Source organism: Amblyraja radiata, chromosome 1, assembly GCF_010909765.2.
Source record: "Amblyraja radiata isolate CabotCenter1 chromosome 1, sAmbRad1.1.pri, whole genome shotgun sequence".
NCBI classification, from domain to species: Eukaryota; Metazoa; Chordata; class Chondrichthyes; order Rajiformes; family Rajidae; genus Amblyraja; species Amblyraja radiata.
This window is the reverse complement of record NC_045956.1, coordinates 12,178,922-12,199,780: the sequence shown is the minus strand read 5'-3', so window position 1 is coordinate 12,199,780 and position 20,859 is coordinate 12,178,922. Positions and strand designations below refer to the sequence as shown.

The following is a 20,859-nucleotide window of genomic DNA, read 5'->3' as shown; positions in this document are numbered from 1 at the left end:
TGCTTTTTTATCTCGGCACATAGCAGCCTTTTGCATTTAGTATTGAATTTTATAATTTCAGGTAACTTGATTTCTTGGTCTGTACTGGTCATCCAGCTGTAGTATTAGCTCAGGTGATCTATTTTGCCCTTCCTTTTCTGGGAGGATTAAAGGGCACGTCCCAACCTAATCTATTTGTCTAGTTCCCCATCTCCATATTTCGCAACTCCCACATTCTTTTGTCCAGATTATATTATCTACAGTGCCCTCCATAATGTTTGGGACAAAGACCCATCATTTATTTATTTGCCTCTGTACTCCACAATTTGAGATTTGTAATAGAAAAAAATCACATGTGGTTAAAGTGCACACTGTCAGATTTTATTAAAGGCCATTTTATACATTTTGGTTTCACCATGTAGAAATTACAGCTGTGTTTATACATAGTCCCCCCATTTCAGAACCTTCTCTGTACTCCCTCAATGGCAAGAATGTCTTTCCTCAGATTAGGAGACCAAAACTGTATGCAATACTCCAGGTGTGGTCTCACCAAGGCCCTGTACAACTGCAGTAGAACCTCCTTGCTCCTATACACAAATCCTTTTGCTATGAATGCTAACCATAGTCACACCGGTTTTGTCCATAGTCTCTCTCCATAGTCACACCGGTTTTGTCCATAGTCTCTCTCCATAGTCACACCGGTTTTACTCGAGCAGGCACATCCCCTCCCTCGTTCTACAAGCTTCTTTTTTTTTTAGTCAATTCTGATGAAGTATCTCTGACCTGAAATGTTGATTTTTTTTTCAGCCTGACCTGCTGAATTTTTCCAATATTTTCTGTTTTTGTTCAAACTGGGGTAAAAAACAGCTAAATTCTAGTGCTCCTAAGTACAGTGAATGGTTGCATCTATTGCTTGTTGACCACATCCAAATGAAAACTGATTCCCATTTATGCCAACGTGGACAACAACTATTGGCGGCTGCCTACTTCCTTTTGTTCTGCAGCCCTTCCGAGACATCCTGGACCCCAGCACCAGGGAAACAACACACTATTGTGGAGTCTCATTTAGGCCACATAATCTCCTGCTAGTCCGCCTAACTATGGAGCCCCCCATCACAATTGCCATGTCTGCCTTCACCTTTCCCTACCGTGCCTCAGAGGCTGACTGCTGCTGCTGCTGCTGCTGCTGCTCACCTTCGAATGGTCATCTTCCCAAAAGTATCCAAAAGGGTATACTTGTTTTAGAAGGTAATGGCTACAGGGGTTTCTTGCACAATCTGCCTACTCCCTTTTTTGGTGGCCACCCATCTACTCTCTGCCTGTTCCTTAGGTGTGACCACCTCATGATCTATCTATTACTGCTCTTACTGGCATTTTCACTATACCACCACTGGAGGAACATGTGAAAGAAAATTCCTCAACTTATTTCACCTTTACCTCCTTGCCAAAGCCTCCCTGGCCAAAGCCTCAGCACTTACTTCCAAACACAACACTTGCCCTGAACATGCAGCTGGCCCCAAATTAATGTCATTTGTTTTCTTGAAATGGTTATTTATTCAATGTAAAATTCCTGGAATTAAAAGGAGCTGGAGCAAAGCCAATTGACTTTCAAAAATCTGCTTATTGTGCAAAGAGATTTTTCACTTTCCAATCAGCACAGCACAGTAATTTCGATGAGCAGGGACATATCAAGTGAGTGAGAGTAAGAGTAAAGGGCACCCTGGCTTTGCAAGAATGGATGTATCAAGTATCATAGTAAAGGTGAGGTGCCATGCAGTTGGGACAGATCATATTATGAAATCTTAAGGAATATATTTACCCAGAGTTGGCAAACCCAATGTAGACAGTCTAATGAATCCTGCTTAATTCTTACATGCTTAAAGATGGGAAATTAACAATCTCCACAACAGCAAATCATAAGCAAACAATTACCAATATTTTAAAATAATGCAAAGAAAGAAGTCTATTATTTTTCTCCTCCAACCTCATCTACTGCATCCGCTGCTTTAGATGTCAGCTGATTTACATCATGGAGACTAAGCGGAGGTTGGGCGATCGTTTCGCTGAACACCTCCGCTCAGTCCGCAATAACCTACCTGAACTCCCGGTGGCTCAGCACTTCAACTCCCCCTCCCATTCCCAATCCGACCTCTCTGTCCTGGGTCTCCTCCATTGCCAGAGTGAGCAACACCGGAAATTGGAGGAACAGCTCCTCATATTCCGCCTGGGTTGCTTGCGTCCGGATGGCATGAACGTTGAATTCTCCCAGTTTTGCTAGCCCTTGCTGTCTCCTCCCCTTCCTTAACCCTCGAGCTGTCTCCTCCCATCCCCCCGCCCTCGGGCTCCTCCTCCTCCCTTTTTCCTTCCTTCTCCCCCCCCACCCCCCATCAGTCTGAAGAAGGGTTTCGGCCCGAAACGTCGCCAAATTTCCTTCGCTCCATAGATGCTGCTGCACCCGCTGAGTTTCTCCAGCATTTTTGTGTACCTTCTCCAGCAGATGTTCTGGAGAAAATTCCAACAAGTTCAAACATCTGTTGTCTGTTTTTTTTTTTTAACCAATACATGTACATTAATAAACAGTGCATATGCACATTTATGACTTACAAAAATAGGGGCTAAGCTTTACAGCCATTGGTGAAAAGTCAGAAAATTCCTTGTTGTTTGGGTATAGAATCACAATTATTGGTGGTTTATAAGCAAAATATTCTTGGTGGATTGATTTACATATGCTTCATATGATGCAGTCACAAAAGAGTAAATTATATGACATCTCTTTTCTCAAATTGGAGATAATTTTAAATAATGTAAAACAATATAAACATTGCAAACTCAGATTAGAAAATACATTTTGTAACAGATGAATGCATTTCAGAAATCAATATCAAACAAAAATATCATAAATAATGGAGGCCCAGTGATGAAAAGCAATATCGCAGCAAGTATTCTCTCCTGTGGCAAGAGTCTGTTGAGCATGATTCTGCATTCAAGCTGATTAATTACCAGAAGTGAGAATTATGTAATCAAATATGTGACAACCATCCTGGGACCACTGAAAAATCAGATAAATATTGAGATTGCTTTATAGTTTCTGTATAATTCTTGCTACTAAAGCAAAGTGGTCTGTCTCAGCACATCAGTGGCTGAATTGTAAGTTGTAGAACTATATGAGTTTGCAAGAGAAAGGATGGTTACGTCCAGCAAACTTGACAACACATTAAGACGCTGATTCTGAATCTTCAACTTCCGCATTTAACTCCAGTCTATCTTTGAGCAAGTCCCATGGGTAGAGACTGGTTATCAATAAGATAAAGGATCAATTAAAGTAACATTAATAGCATTTTTTAGTGCGTCCATGGACATACCTTTACTGAACTTGCCAAGAAACAGGGTGAAAAGACAGCAACACTGAAGGAGGCTGAAGAATTGACAGACTACTTTCTTGATAGTTTCTGAGAAATACATTGTTCACAACTATTGTGAGAGGAAATATGTAGCTAATCTGCAAATTAATTAGATTATAGCATATGGTCTTCAGTGTTAGAGAACTGATCTATCTTGTTAGAATGGGTGCTGCCTTAACTCTTGTATTTTGGAAATAATTTGAAGACTAAGATGAACAGTAGAAGAATAAGCAAGAACATTATATATAACATAGCAAACCAGCAGAGAAGGTTTGGAAAGCCGTAACCCACAGGGAACCACTCATGCAAGCAAATGCACAGGCAGGAGATGCGTTTGACCTTACTAACCTTTCTGTCCTGGGCCTCCTCCATTGCCAGAGTGAGGACACATGCAAAATGGAGTTACAACATCTTATATTACGCTTGAGTAGCTGAAAACCCAACGGTATGAACATTGAATTCTCCAATTCTAGGTAACTATACAACTCTATCCTTCCCCAATTTTTCCCATAAACCGCACTCTCCTCTTTACCCCCCACCCCCCCCTCATCCCTGTGCCCCACCTGGACTCTCACCTATTTCTCCCCTCTCCCTCCCCATCCACCTACATTTCTTTCTAAAGTTTAAAAATTGAAGTACAGGTGTAGCTTAAACCGAGATCCAATGTAGGTCAGCAAATACAGGTGATGATTTATCAGGAATTTATGCAAGTTAGGACAATAACAGCAAAGTTTTAAAGCACTATCATCAGAATGATAAAAAAAAGTGAATGCACATGGTAACCAGCAAGATTAAAGTTTAGACAATGTGGATAATAGCCAATAGCCAGTAAACAGGCCAAGGCAGGTTGGGATCTGACAATGTTATGGAAATGGAAATTAATCGTTTTCTCTATGTTCTGGGCACATGGTAGGAAGCTCATCTCAGGCTCAAATATTAGGCCAATGTTACAAAGTCTGATTTATCTTTTGATAATCGCCTAGATAAATGGATAGTTGGCGTCTAGGAAATGGAATAGAAATTGGAGACAGTGTAGGGGTTGGCAAATGAGATAATGAGGTAGAGCTGAGACCATAGCATATCATTGGACATTCATGAATACAAGCTGATTTACAAATATAGGCACAAAAATGCTGGAGTAACTCTGCAGCTTAGGCAATATCTCTGGAGAACATAAACAGGTGATGTTTCAGGTCTGGACTCTACTTTAGACACTTCTAGGAAAATGATGCTGTTTTCAGATAGTGTTGCCAAAATCTGAAAACATCCACACGATTTAATTTAATTTTGATTTAATTCAATTTATTGTCATTGTCTTCAATTACGAGACAACGAAATTCACTTTCCGTTATAGTCATACAAAAAATAAAATAAAAAAAACACAAAAACAAAGAACACAGTAGTCCACAACACAAACATCCCTACAGCGGCACCAAAGTTCCCCTCTGTGAGGGAAGGAATGAAAGTCCAGTCAACCTCCTCGCTGATGTTCCCCAATGTTCACCCGTGGTCGGGGCCTCCCGAGCACACCGTAGTAGCCGCTACGGGCGGCCGATGTTCAGCCCTCTCGCTGGGAACAATGGAACCCAGACGACGAACGGTAGAACATCCTCAGTGGCCTGGACCTCTGAATCGGCCACCTTCCACCCTCCACCCAGCGCGGCTCCCGATGTCCACAGGCCACGCTGGGTGGAGATTCGCGCTGGCGACCGCCGGAAAAGGGTCCCAGGACTCCGCGATGTTGAAGTCAGCGTTGGGAGCCCCGCACCACAGCTCCGCGATGTTGGAGCAGCGGCCCAACACTCCGGAGCTCCAAGCGGCGATCCCAGGTGAGGCATCGCCCGCTCCGTGATGTATCGAGCGCTGCGCCGCAGCTGCTGATGCTCTGGTCCAGTCCCAGCTGGAAAGGCTGTGCCAATCCAGTTGGTAGGCCGCAAGGAGGGGGGCGAGGGCGCGGCTCAGATTATAGCCGCATCCTCGCCAGGAAGCGACTGAAGGACGGTTTCCCTCTTACCCTACCCACTTCCCCCCACATAAAATACTGAAAAAAATTAATACAACAGTCTAAACATAACAACAACAACAAAAAATACAACCAGACTGTGGTCGGAGGAAGCCAGTAACAGCGCCACCGGATGTCCAGGGGTAGAGATGGTTATTTTTTAGAATTGTAAACAATGTATTTTGTTACTTTGAATAACAAGAGCACATATTTTTCTGAATCGGGAATATTGGAGGACGCTGCTTCTGCATGTGTCTTTAAAATGTTTCCTTAACATTCCCTCGTGCTTTAAGGTTTTCAAATGAGCCGTCCACTATGGCCCCACTAATAGAAGACCTTTCAGGCTGAATCATGATGGCCTAGGCCTTATGCTGGAAACATTTTCAAATGCTCCACCTACGTTTGCATTTACTTGGGCCAGATGCCAGACATTACTGGTCCTCTAGATTTGGGGTCCAGCTGGACATTGATAGGGCTTTGCGTGGTGTAGAGAGATGGCTCTGCCTTGTAAATGTCATTGACGGCCTTCGATAGCCAGCTGGAAGCAGAGCTTGCTTAAACACTCTGGTATTCAAAGGGACACAAAAACAATTAAGCTTAAATAGGCACTTTTAATATTATCTTAATATACATATAAAATAGTTGTAAATAATTTAAAAATTTGATGTTCTTTTAGATAATAACGACTTTTCCTCTGGTTCCTAGTTTTTGCCCTACCATCTCAAGTAAAACCAATAAGGTGCTTGTTCCCATTGATTCTCTCATGAAATGTTGGGGAATCCCAGGAAGACTAGACTCAGTCACTTGACTCCAAACGGAGCCACGTTATGAACTTCAGTGGTTCAAAACACAGGATATTCAGGAATGTCTTCATTTTCTGTTCATGTATGCATGGGCACCTGGATGTGTCCAAATGTGATGGTGCTATGCATGGCTGGCTTATGTATTCTTATGTGCGGATATTTTTCCTGAACATGTATATGTGCTTGAATGTGGCTTTATGTGTGGGCATCTGCATAATGGGAGTTTGTAACATGTGTGCAGGTTTGTCTGTGTACCTGCCTGGGGGTGGTGTGTGTATTGATGACACTAAAAATCCCAGATGAGACCTTGGAACTGGTCCTCATATCTGAGGAACCACCACTCAACAAAAGCAGACACTGGGAAATAAATTCATCCTCACCTTCCCTGCATCACCATTTGAAGTATGCCAACACTAAGACCTCAAACCAAGAATTGACCAAATGAATTATAGACAGTAGTGATCCCCTCCCTCCTGCATGGTGGACAACTTACAGCTCACACTTCCGAGCAGATGCCACCAATGTTGTCTCTGCAAAATCTCCAAATTCACTAACAAGATAAATAACTGCCCCCGGTACCCCTAATGTTGAGACCATAATGTTTAACAGTGTAATATAGTAATTATGAAACACTTTAATCTACATGTAGATTAAATAAATTAAAATTGTTGAAACAAAATGGATGATTAATTCATGGCATGTTTTTGTGAATATATTTGTCTAGATCAATAAGTTGAAGAACTAGCTAGGGAACAGACTATTTTGATCTTATTTTGTTTAATAAGATGGGATTGATTGATAATATCATTATCAAGAGGCCTTTTGGGAGAGAATAGCCATAATATGATAGAATTTAAATTGGGTATGAAGCTGAAATCACACATAACTGTGTCTTAAATCTAAACAGAGGAAATTATTAAAGTATGAGAGTCGGCTGTGGTTGATTGAGAGAATACATTAAAAGGCACAATAATGTACATGTAATGTCTGCTAGCATTTAAAAAATAATGCAGATATAGCAAATAAAATCCCGTAAGGTACAAAAAGGATTTATCTATGGCTGATCATAGAAAATTAAGATATTATTTAAGCAAAAACAAGGCTTATAAAGTTACCTAAAGTAATAATCATCCTGAGGATAGGGAGCATTCAGCAAGGAATGTCTAAGGAATTGATTAAAAAAATCCCAAAGTAAAATATAAGAGCAGACTGGCTGTAAATATGAAAAACAGACTATCAAGACTTTTATAGGTATATATACTAGACTAAGTGGGACCTGTTGGGTCCTGTCCCCTCAACGCGTGGTTGCGGGGGGGGGGGGGGGGGGGGGGGGAATAGGTGGCTATGGCGTCTCACACACACACACACTCACTAACCACACCCCACAGTCACACACACTAACCTCATCCTTGATATTATAATATTATTAATTTGCTCCTTTACCCCCATCCCCCGCGCTATCCACTCACGCATAGCCCCCAACTGCACAGGCGCAGTTAGAGAGGGGGAGGGAGGGGAGTAGAGAGGTAGGGGGAGGGGTAAAGAGGGAGAGGGCGAGGGGGCCAGAGAGGGAGGGTAGAAGGAGGGGGAGAGGGAGGGGGGAAAGAATGAGTAGGGGGGACGCGTGGCATCACAGGGGGAGGGCTGGTCCCCGAACGCAATATTCCACCACTCACCCATAGGTCCCAATACTCACCACTCCCTAGAGAGGGAAGGGGGGGGGGTAGAGAGGGAGCTGGTAGTGAGGGATGGAGGGTAGAGAGGGAAGGGGAGGGAGTAGAGAGGGAGGGGGAGGGAGTAGAGCGAGAGGGAGGGGTTAGATTGAGAGGGGGTAGAGAGGGGGGGGAGTAGAGAGGGGGGGGAGTAGAGGGAGGGGAGTAGAGAGGGAGGGGAGTAGAGAGGGAGGGGGTAGAGAGGGAGGGGGTAGAGAGGGAGGGGGTAGAGAGGGAGGGGGTAGAGAGGGAGGGGGTAGAGAGGGAGGGGGTAGAGAGGGTAGAGAGGGAGGGGGAGGCCAACATGTTCTACTTGATTTTATTTGATTGTGCACGCCAGGTTGATGGCATTCGTGGAAACACGTGAAGGTTGTAATCTCCCACCCCGCCCCATTGTGATGTCATCTGTAAATGAGATCCATTGTGATTGGACGTCTGTGAGATGGCAAGTGCTGCAAGAGTCTCCCACTGAAAAGCAGTTCATTTTTGAAATAAACGATTAAAACTTTAAAAACTTTGGAAATATAGGTTGGAATGTAACGGCTAAATGTTTATCCCATCGAGGGTAAAAATATGAGTAGCATGTGTGAAAATGGGATGGATGTGGCCAAGCGTTTTGGAAGAAGTTTGGAGGGAGGAGAGGGGAGGGAGGAGAGGTGGGGAGAAGAGGGGGGGGAGATGGAAGGGAGCCGGGCAAGTGAGCGGGCTGCGGAAAGCAGCGAGAGTCCGGGGAGGGAGGGAGAGAGGGAGAGACGGATGACCTGGCAGGCTGGGGGGCGGGGCCAGAGAGCAGGTGGGAGGGCAGGGTTGGGCGGGGCCAGGACAGTTGGGCCAGGTGCAAAGGCATTGTGAGGTCAGCAGCTGGGGCACACACACTAACCCCCCCCCCCCACACACACACACACACAATGGGTTGGATCTAAGCTGTCAATGAAGACAGCAAATTTTTTTTTTTTTAATTGTCTTTGAAATTAAGAGTTAATGTTAAGAATTAGTGATGTTAAGTGAGAAATAATTAAATTAAATTAAATGAAAAACAATGGAATCAACAACCTGGTGGGCTAGGGGGCGGGGCCAGGAGGCAGGTGAGGGGGGGGGGCAGGGCCGGGCGGGCCCAGGAGGCAGTTGGGCCAGGTGCAAAGGCATTGTGAGGTCAGCAGCTGGACAACCTTAATATTTTTTTTAAATGTCAGTTTGGTTATACATTTTAGTAAATATCTCGGGAAATAATTGACCAAATCGATAGAGGATTGGATTTTTGAAATCATAAGGAAAATTTCTACCAGAAGATGTAAAAATGTCACTGTTATTGTAACGTCAGCAGCTGGGCAGCGGTCAGATTTAAAATAAAGGTGAGATTGGTCAACAATTTTAATAAAAAAGTCAGGAAAATAATATACCAAATGTGCAGAGGAGTGGATTTCTAAATTCACAAGGAAAATCTCTACTGAAATATGTAAAAAATTTCCCGTTTCGGCATCTGGTTTTCGAGGAGATACGTTTCACATGCAAAATGACACACACACGCACACACACAGTTTCAAAAGTATAGAGAAATGATATGATATGATATGATGATATGATAGACTAAAAGGTTAAATTAGCATATTCCATAGAGACAAGAGAATTTATAATGGAAAATATTGAAATAATAATAATAATAATAATGGATGGGATTTATATAGCGCCTTTCTAATACTCAAGGCGCTTTACATCGCATTATTAATTCACTCCTCAGTCACACTCGGTGGTGGTAAGCTACTTCTGTAGCCACAGCTGCCCTGGGGCAGACTGACGGAAGCGTGGCTGCCAATCTGCGCCTACGGCCCCTCCGACCACCACCAATCACTCACACACATTCACACACAGGCAAAGGTGGGTGAAGTGTCTTGCCCAAGGACACAACGACAGTATGCACTCCAAGCGGGATTCGAACTGTCATCAAGGGTGGGGATACGTAAAAACTGCCCTTGATATAGGAAATTCAAGAATTTGGTAAGAATGAAGCACCAAATAAACTATGATCAAATAATAGTTCTAGAGAAGTTGGTGAGCTTGAATGCTGTTAGATGTCATGGACTTGACATTCAATTTTGGAAGAAATTACTTTATAGAGTGCGTGGATGTGTAGATATCATCTTCCATACTAAAGATTATAGAATTGTTCTAGAATCATCGGGTGGCACCGCGCGCGGCATCCTCGCCAGCAGTCAGTTCGTCCTTTCACCCTTTTTGTTATTTTTAGTCTGCTTAAAAGTATGTTTTTGGAGGTTTCTTAGTCTTTTTTATGTGGGGGAGGTGCGGAGGGGAAGGGGGAAACCTTCCAGTCACTTCCTGGTCGAGGATGCGTCTTTTCACCGAGTCGCATTTTCGCCCACCCACCCTCACGGCCTACCAATTAGATTGTTGCGGCCTTTCCTGCTGGAGACCGGCTAGAGCTTCAGCAGCAGCGCAGCACTGAATTACCATCGCGGAGCGGGCGATGCCTTGCCAGGGAGCGCCGTGTTGAGGCTCCAGAGTGTTGGGCCAGCTGCTTTATCATCGTGGAGTTGTGGTTTGCGGAGCTTCTAGCCGTGGGCTGCGCTGACTGTAACATTGCAGAGTCCTGCGACCCCTTGCTGGGGTCGCCAGTTTTGAAGCTCCGCCCAGCTCTGCCTGTGGACTTCGGGAGCCGCGGTCTCCGGTAGAAAGCGGCCAATTACGAAACTTGCCGCTGAGAGTGTTCCGACGTCAGAGTTCCGATCATCCCGGTGAGAGGGCCTGAACATTGGGCTGTCATATTGGCGACTGCGGAGGCCTCAAAGGCCCCGACCACAGGTGAACAAGAGGAAGATGACTGAACTTTATTGCCTTCCCTCAAAGTGGGAACGTTGATTCCGCTGTGTGGGGATGTTTATGTTAAACTCTATCGTGTATTGTGTTCTTTTTATTCGTATGGCTGTATGGTAACTCGAATCTCACTGTACCAATTGGTGTATGTGACAATAAATGTAACTTGAACTTGAACTTGAACTTGGATAGGAAGATAGAAAACTGACCACAGTATTTAAGGAAGGAGAGGAAGCAGCAAGTTTATAAATCATATAATTTAGGAAGCATTTAATTGAGTTCCACCACAAAGTTGTGCTTCCCTGAATCTTCCTCTGGAGCCCAACATACCCTCAATCAGCCCACCCTTTTGCTGATTAGCCAGTTACTCTTTTAGATTTGTTTTCATAGAGTGGGAGGTACAGTTGGGATAATTGCTCTTGCACCATTTAAAATGTACACTAGAATGTTTTTTTAATATCAATGAACTGACTGTTAGAAGCATGTCAAGCTGACCCGAAAATAGTGAAACAATGACTGCTCCCATTGTTGGACGACAGACATCTCATTTCAATACAATTCCTACAGAGATCACAGAAAAACTATGCCTGTAACTTTTTATGTGGAATTTTAACTGGGCCAACATTGGCAAACTCAAATGTATATCTCTTTATAGGAAGTTTTTTTTTAATGTCTTTGTCCATACTAGTCTGCTTTGAGACTTCAGCACAATCGGAACTTTTACAACCATGCTATAAAGTTTTTTAAAAACTCTCTTTGGATTAAAAGGAGATAGAGTAAATCAAGTTAATGAGTATGGCAGCCGGAAGCAATGAGCTATTCAGTCAAAAGAATGAGCAAAAATCACTAAGTGCCGGAGGAACTCAGTGGGTCTGGAGGACATGAATAGAAATGTCGCCTACCTGTTTCCTCCAGAGATGTTGCCTGACCCACTGAGTTACTCCAGTTTTTTGCTCAAGATTCCAGCATTTGTAGTTCCCTGTACCTACAGCTCAAAAAAAATCTATTCCTTGTAAACAGTGTTTTCTTTTCTTCAAAATAATTTAATCTAATTATGATACAATTCTTCCCACATGCAGGAAGCCATCTGGACTAGTTATGTCTGAGTGGTAGCTCCAAGGCTTTCAATTCTATCAGGTTCATCTTATTGACAGATGTTTATTCTCAAGATATTTGATGGTTATAGTGCAGAATATAGTGCACAATCAGGTTCATCTTATAGATAAATGTGAGGTTATCCACTTTGGTGGCAAAAACAAGGGGCAGATTATTATCTCAATGGGGTTAGGTTAGGTAAGGGGGAGTTACAGTGAGACCTGGGTGTCCTTGTACACCGGTCACTGAAAGTTGGCGTGCAGGTACAGCAGGCAGTGAAGAAAGCAAATGGAATGTTGGCCTTCATAACAAGAGGATTTCAGTAGGGAGGTTCTTCTGCAGTTGTATAGGGCTCTGGTGAGACCACATCTGGAGTATTGTGTGCAGTTTTGGTCTCCTAATTAGAGGAAGGACACATCCTTGCGATTGAGGCAATGAAGCGTAGGTTCACGAAATTGATCCCTGGGATGGCGGGACTGTCATATGAGGAAAGATTGAAAAGACTAGGCTTGTATTCACTGGTGTTTAGAAGGATGAGGGGGTATCTTATAGAAACATATAAAATTATAAAAGGTCTGGACAAGCTAGATGCAGGAAAAATGGTCCCAATGTTGGGCGAGTCCAGAACCAGAGGCCACAGTCTCAGAATAAAGGGGAAGCGATTTAAGACTGAGGTGAGAAAAAACTTTTTCACCCAGAGAGTTGTGAATTTGTGGAATTCCCTGCCACAGAGGGCAGTGGAGGCCAAATCACTGGATGGATTAAGAGAGAGTTAGATAGAACTCTAGGGGCTAGTGGAATCAAGGGATATGGGGAGAAGGCAGGCACAGGTTATTGATTGGGGACGATCAGCCATGATCGCAATGAATGGTGGTGCTGGCTCGAAGGGCCGAATGGCCTCCACCTGCACCTATTTTCTATGTTTCTATGTTTCTATTGTCAGGAACTGCAGTGTGAATAAAATCACAATGCATCCTGGAAAGATTTCACAAAATAAATCAAAGTTAAGGGCTCTGAACATGGGCATTTTTTCTTCTGAAAATCCACTAAACGTATCTGTTATGCCCCTGAAGCATACTCTGCCACTCAGTAAATTCTGCACTATAACCCTCAAATACCTTGAGAGTAAACATCTGTCAAGCTCAAATATATTCAATGATTCAGTCTGGTCAATCCCATTTGTGGACAAATCCAAACTGTTACAAATCTCTAAGCAATGAAATTCTCCCTAATCAGAATGATCAGATTCTTTCCCTTCTCCAAGAAACACAAGGCAAACTGTCCAGGTGATCTCATAGTTTCAGCCTGCTCTGGCCCCACCAATTTTTTTTCTACCATGTTTCCAGATTTTCTCCCTTGGTTCAGTTCCTTCTCTTTTGTATTCTTAATATTTCAGACATCCTTTTTTTCAATTTCCTAGTCTCAACATACCCCTCTTTACCATGGACATATAATCTCTCAGCACATCCCAGTGAAATTACAGTAAGACCTCAATACTTTTATACTGCATCATGTTTGCAATAAAGATACGTACTTGCCTTCCTAATTACTTGCTAATTGCATGCTAATATTCCGTGGTCCACGTACAAAAACATCTCGATCCTTCTGTCCATGGAATACTGCTGTCTCTCTTCATTTAAATCTTCTGCTTTTCTATTCTTACCAAAGGAGATAATCTCACATTTCCTAACATTACAGTCCATCTACCACTTTTTGGCAGAATGATCCTTGTTGCATTTTTCCAGTGGGCATTGACTTTGTCACTGCTCTTCACATTTTTGGCCTGCAGCCACGTGGTAGAAGAGATGTATTGCAGGACGGAGATAATGGTGAAATGCAACAAATGCAACAACTATCTTCTGCATTATTTGAAATCAACTGAACAATTCAAAATTCTGCATTGTGGACCCACATGCAATTAAAATATCTCATGAATAGCTGTGGTGTCAGTGAGTGATTAATGTATGGATTTTTTTTCTAGGTCACTGAATATATTTCAGACATATTTTTTGAGATTTAGATATTAACGGAATCAAGGAACATGAGTTGATACTGCAAAATGGTGCTGAGATATTTTTTAAATCCCTGCTTTTATGGAATAGCCTACTTCAGTTACTATTTTTCATATTCTTACTGAATTTTGGGAAATACTATGGTAGACTTCCCTGAATTCTGTGAAACACAGAACATAGTCACAAATATATCCAATGGGGAACTGAAGAAGGAATGTTTGGAACATAAATTTCTACCATCATTTTCCAAGAAGTGATTCCTGTATGACTTGGGCCTGATTTTACAATATCTGCTTGTCCACAACATAGAAATATCCCTCTCTGCATACTTTTCTATAAAATTCAGTCAAATTGACAATTAAATGTATCTACTGGCTGGAAAATAAAGCTAGTTTATATGGAAGATTATAACATAGAAACATAGAAACATAGAAAGTAGGTGCGAGAGTAGACCACCAGGTCCGTCGAGCCCGCACCGCCATTCGCTCATGGCTGAACACTAAACAGACACACTTACCCACAAACAGTAGACACAAGACACAGAACACAAGACACTACCCTCCCCTTTATACCGCTATCACCCCTCTCCACCCCAAGAACCGCGTGATCTCCTGGGGGAGGCAAAAAACCGGATAAAAACCCAGGTCCAATTCGGGAAAAAAATCCGGGAAATTCCTCTCCGACCCCAATCCAGGCGATCGACACTTGTCCAGGAGATCACTCAGGTCTTACTATACTAACCATACCTAGGTCCATATCCCTGCCCTCTCCCCGTAGCCCCTTATCCCCTTGGCAGCTAAAAAACCATCTATTTTAGACTTAAATATATTTAACGTTTCTGCTCCCACTGCTCCCTGGGGCAGTGAATTCCATAAATTAACCACCCTCTGGGTGAAGAAGTTCTTCCTCATCTCAGTTTTAAAAGAGCCCCCCCTTATTCTGCAACTATGTCCCCTAGTTCTAGTTTCCCCGATCATTGGGAACATCCTCGGTGCATCCACCCGATCAAGGCCCCTCACGATCTTATATGTTTCAATGAGATCGCCTCTCATTCTTCTAAACTCCAAAGAGTAGAGTTCCAGCTTACTTAACCTTTCCTCATATGTCAATCCCCTCATCGCAGGAATTAATCTTGTAAACCTTCGCTGCACTGCCTCCAGGGCTAGTACATCCTTTCTTAAGTATGGACCCCTTTAATAAACTGCTGAATTTGTACTGTGCTCCTTCCAAGACCAACAAATACTATCAAAGGTGCAGCACACTGACTGCATACTTTTCCCTTCACTGTCTAAACAGGATTATATATAGTTGCAGGAAAATGTCTATCTCCCTGTTCCAACCCTCTAGATATAAAGACAACCATTCCATTAGCACTCAATTACATTTTAATAATCAATGCAAATGGATCCTCAATATCTTTGGACACCATTTTTTAACACTGTTCGCACTGTATCTCTAAACTAAACTAAACTTTTCACAATTTGTAAAAACGTCTGATGTATCCTGAATCAGATCTTAATGGATAATCTCATATTTAACTGCATTGAAATGCATCTGTCACATGTTCATCCCTCGCTTAATCTAGCATTGTCTCTTTGGAATATAATGCTCCTATTATGTATTAATTACTATGCTATCAATTGCTTACATTAATTGCAAACTTGAATATGATTGTCAATTGTGTTATGGTGGTCATTAATATATATAGTGAATAAATGAGGTCCTAGCAGCTAAATCATGTGGGACATGCCACATTAATTTGTGTACATAGTCATTAACCATAATCTCCATCTTCCACTGGCCTGCTTATTCTTTAATCAGGCCAATCATTTGACCTCAATTACATGATTGAGGTCTCTTATACTTATCAAATGCTTTTGAGAAGCCTTAATAACTTAGCCTGGATAATAACAGGAACGTACCCTGTCTATTACTTTGAACACTTCTTCAAAGCATTCATTTATGACATATGTTTTGCAAATCCATGTTAGCTCTCGGTGATCAGTTAACATTTCTGTCAGTGCCCAGTCACCCTGACCTTAATTTTAGATTCCACGAACTTCCACACACCAGATGTTACATTAACAGGTGTATAATGTTGTGGTTTCTCTTTCTCACTTTTCTTAAATAATGGCATTACACTTGTTTCAATTGATTTGTTAGTTATGAAACTTGCTTGCAATTTATGTGTGAAAATGCCATTGGCACATTACACAGGAATGGTCACCCTGCAGCTGAATGACGTTCTTTGATCACACCTCTCGTTATTGCAGCTCGGAGATTATATTATTACACATTTGATCTCTCAGCTGTTATGCTTGTTGCTGTTTACACAGTACAAATTTTCTCCATTTCGAAGTTCAGATCACACCTTTTCTTTCCCTCCCACGATATTTTGGCTATTAGTTTTCATACATTTCACCTGCAAAGGCTTGAGAAATGCCAACACACGTCATTGGAATGTATTAGCATAAATTACCCACCTTAAGACTGCTTCTCCTAATTGACTTGATTTTAAGAATTCTATCGCTTTTAGTTTAAAATAGCGGATGTGAAAAACATAATTTTCTCCCATCCTATCATAAACAGTTTATTTGCACTTGATAACTGCTGGAATCTGTAGGAATAAGGCCTTTTTCTGAAGTTTTTGTTTTAACCACTCAACTTATTAAAATTGGTTACAACCAAGAAAGGACATTTATGAAACCAGGAGGAAAATGGTGGAAATAACAAGTGCCACCAGAACATCATTTATCCAAACACTAAGAAATAAAGCGTAACAATGGGAGAACAGATTTACAAGGAAGGAGAATGCAAGGTAGCAAGGTAAATGGGCAGTGCATCTGCAACAGTTTACTAATTTCTCAAATACTTTGTTATTCTCACAGCAAAAAAAGTGATATCAATTAAGAATTAATCCTCCTTATAGATGATACGAGTAGAGTGGCTTTGCACCAATACACATCCCTTAACTATGGCATATTGCCCATGAAACTATTGAGTATTCATGTTTTGCTACTGTTGAAGCAGAAAGATAAAAAAGGAATTTTCAAGTGTCGAGAGGAGAAAGGAATATGAGGAAACACGGAGAATCTCGAAGAAATCTATTTCAGAAGAAATGGCTCATGGAAAAGAAACAAGGGGGACGATTAATGGCCAAAATGGCCTGCATCCATGCTGGGTTGTTTTGAATGCAAAACTAGAAATTCTGAACAATTTTAATTTGAGTTCATCTTACACGACGAAAATATAGTTACTTTAAACACATTTGAATAGCATTCAAGAACAATATGAAAAAAAGCTATTGCAATACTGAGGAATATTAAGGAATATATAAGCTACAAGGATTATAGTGCATGTCACAAATTTAGTATAAAATAAATAGTAACAAACATTTTGCTAAGCCATGGTTGCACTTAGATGACATGATATTCATGCACAAATGACTATTGAATTGCAATGATAATAAAGCTGAACAGTATTTTAAGTAGAAGTAAAGAACTAAATTTCCGAATGGCACCTCAGCCTGTACAGAACACATATTGAATCCTGGTGTTTGTCAAGTTTTCAAATATCCACAAATCTTTAGTTTACCTGATACAACTAAGGTCTTTCTTTGTTTTTGAATAATGATTTAAGGATCTGTCATTACTTACACAACAATATTTACCTTATTCTCCCACCATCTCCCAAACCCCACCTTTCCCTTGGTCACTCTGCTCCACATCCCTTCTTTCCACTCCTATCCCCCAGCCCCCCATTTCCCTACATCACCCTCTTCCCCCTCCCACCATCCCCTTCTACCCACATCTCTCTCAATGGTTTTACATTTCACTTCCCCACTCTTTTCCATATCTGTCAACCTATTGTCTCCTTTTCACCTCTAACCTTATCAGTTACTCCACCAATCAACCACTCCCCCCCTCCTCATTTGTATCAACTATCATTTGCCAGGCTCTGTCCTACCCCAACCTCTTTTTCTCCGCTTTCTCCTCCCTACCCCTATCAGTTTGAAGAAAGGTCCCAACCCTAAACACATCTGTTCATTCCGTTGCCAGAGGCTACGTGACATGCCAAGTTCCTCCAGCACTTTGTGTTTTGCTCAAGATTGCAGCATCTGCATTTTTTCATACTTTTAATGTTTATCTTATTGCGTGCAAATGGACTTCAAGAGATAAATGGACTCTTAGTTATCAGACAGAACCAGATTCCCTGTTTGAATTGTCTGCAGAAACGCCAATGAGTCACATTAAATATGCAAACCTAGGAATCTCTTTCTGAATCTGCTTCAGAAGAACATGTGCTGACAATTACCCTTTAAGGGAAAACATCGTACTATCTTGTGAGCAGCATGACTTAATGCAGATATTGTCCAGTGGTAGGAGGTCGGCTCAAGTAAAAGCAGCAAGAAAATAATGTCATTTCTTTTTGAAAAACCTTTCAAGAGATCTCTAACCAGCAGCACTCCAATCTTCATGCTCGAAGCTTTAAAGTGAACAGCAATCAGAGCCAATACTTTTGCATAAAATTGAGCAAGCTAACGAAAGTGGTAATGGCACCTAATTCATGGCAGTTGTGCAATTAGTTACATTTCATTTGGTATGATTTTTAAAAAAAAGAACATTTAATATCTATAACATTTGGTGAAACACATATGAAAATATGCTTAATGAATTAGCACTTTTTAACTTTCATTTTCGACTGGGCTCACATGGTGGATTCCGCTTGCTCTTGTGTTGAAGTAAAAATGGCCACAAGCCACTGCATCACACCTCTTCTACCACCCGGCTGCAGGCCAGAAATGGGAAGAGCAGCGACACAGTTAGTGCCTGCTGGAAATATGCAATGTGGATAGATCATTCTGCTAACATTCATTTGACACCATCACTGCTGTTATGAAGCTCCAGTTCAATTTATGCCTTCTCTTAATCCTACCAACTAAATATATGTTCAGCAACAGCAATGATCACACCTCCATCACCACTCCAATCTGCACAATTTAATGAGATTATCAACTACCCGCATGCCGATAACAGCTGACTGTACTGGACGTTGTTTTAACTATAATATTGTTTAAACAATGCTAAAATCTACAGAAAGTACGTTACCATGTACTGAAGGATGTGGCCTTAACCTTTGCTTCTGGATGTGGGTGTAATGTTGCAGGTGCCAAACTGCCAAATAATGATGATTTTGCTGAAATACACATTCTGATAAACCAAAACCCTAACCTCAAAGTTAGACAAGGACCTCTTTCTCTGTCAATGTCACTGTGTTGCCAGCTGTAAGATAAAATAATGTGGAACAGGAGGCGGAAGGAATCAGGATGGTGGGAACTTAGATAGCCCCTTTATGGCTTGCTGGCAATGAACACAACTCCAATTAACCATTCATTAACAGTCCTACTGCCTGTTCCCCTTCACAAACTTTCATTGTATTCTGCAGTGAAAATATCAAAAATATAAGTCAATACAAAGCAAGCAATCCAAGCTAACTTTACAAATTAAACTTCATTTCAATTGTAAACATTTCAAACTCCAACAGTACTTTCCAAACTATAACCTCTAGTACCAGGAGGAACAAGGAGAGCATTCACAGAGGAACGACAGTCATCTGCAGCTTCCCCTCAAATCACACATGGACATGGAAATATTTTGCATTTGTTTTATTGCCTCACAACAACATTGTGGGAATACTTTCATCAGAAGGACTGTATCCACCATATTTTCAAAAGCAATGAAGACTGGGCAATTAATGCTGACCTGGCCAGAATCATGTAATCAACCTGTGAATCTTCTCAGTGTCCCGTCTTGCATACGGCTTTGGCTGACTTGGAGATCCTGCTCAGAACTATCCCACTGGCTGTCATGTGGTGATGAAAGACAGCTGACTTTAGGTAGCTAAAGGGAGGATGATCTGGACCTAGAGTGCCTGACCTTTCTGTACTTTCTCAGTAAATGTGACAGTACGCCAGGCCGGCTGGTTCAGTTTAGGAAGGAACTGCAGATGCTGGTTTAAACCGACAATAGACACAAAATGCTGGAGTAACTCAGCGGGACAGTCAGCATTTCTGGAGAGAAGGAATGGGTGACATTTCGGGTCGAGACCCTTCTTCAAACCCGCCTATGTCTCTTCTGTGTTCAGTGTCTGAAGAAGGGTCTTGACCCAAAATGTCACCTATTCCTTCTCTCCAGAGATGCTGCCTGTCCTACTGAATTACTCCAGCATTTTGTGTCTATCTTTGGTTCACTTTAGTTTTAGTTTAGTTTAGAGATACAGCGTGAAAACAGGCCCTTCGGCCCATTGAGACCACACGGACCATTGATCACCTGTATACTTGTTCTATGTTATCCCACTTTTGTATCCTACACACGAGGGGCAATTTACAGAAACCAATTAACATACAAACCTGCATCTCTTTGGAATGTGGGAGGAAACTGGACCATCCGGAGAAAACCCACATGGTCACAGAGAGAACATGCAAACTCCACACAGTTCTACCACTGGTTAATAGGTATCAGAAAACGTTTTGGCAATGGTAAGATCATAAATGGTGTAATCCTGGAAGTGAAAACCAGATGCACTCTCAGCACATAGCAATCCCAGCCATCTATTGAAGGGCCAGATACCTTAGGAGCAGTCACGGTGGTGCAGCGGTAGAGTTGCTGCCTTACAGCGAATGCAGTGTCGGAGACCCGGGTTCGATCCTGACTACGGGTGCTGTCTGTACGGAGTTTGTACGTTCTCCCCGTGATCTGTGTGGATTTTCTCCGAGATCTTCGGTTTCCTCCCACATTCAATAGACGTACAGGTTTGTAGGTTAATTGGCTTGGTAAATGTAAAAATTGTCCCTAGTGGGTGTAGGATAGTGTTAATGTGCGGCGATCGCTGATCGGCACGGACCCGGTGGGCCGAAGGGCCTGTTTCCAAGTCTATCACCGGCCCAGCCTGTTTGGACACTAAGCTCAACAGTCATTTTAAATCAAGTCAAATGTTTTCAGGAAATTGTCGACAAGGTCTTTGCTG

General features: G+C 42.1%; 1 protein-coding gene across 1 annotated transcript in view; it reads right to left on the bottom strand.

The window, feature by feature from the left end:
• The window catches only part of iqcm (IQ motif containing M), a 93,011-nt gene that overhangs the window by 56,717 nt on the left and 15,435 nt on the right, over positions 1 to 20,859 (bottom strand). The window lies entirely within an intron of this gene.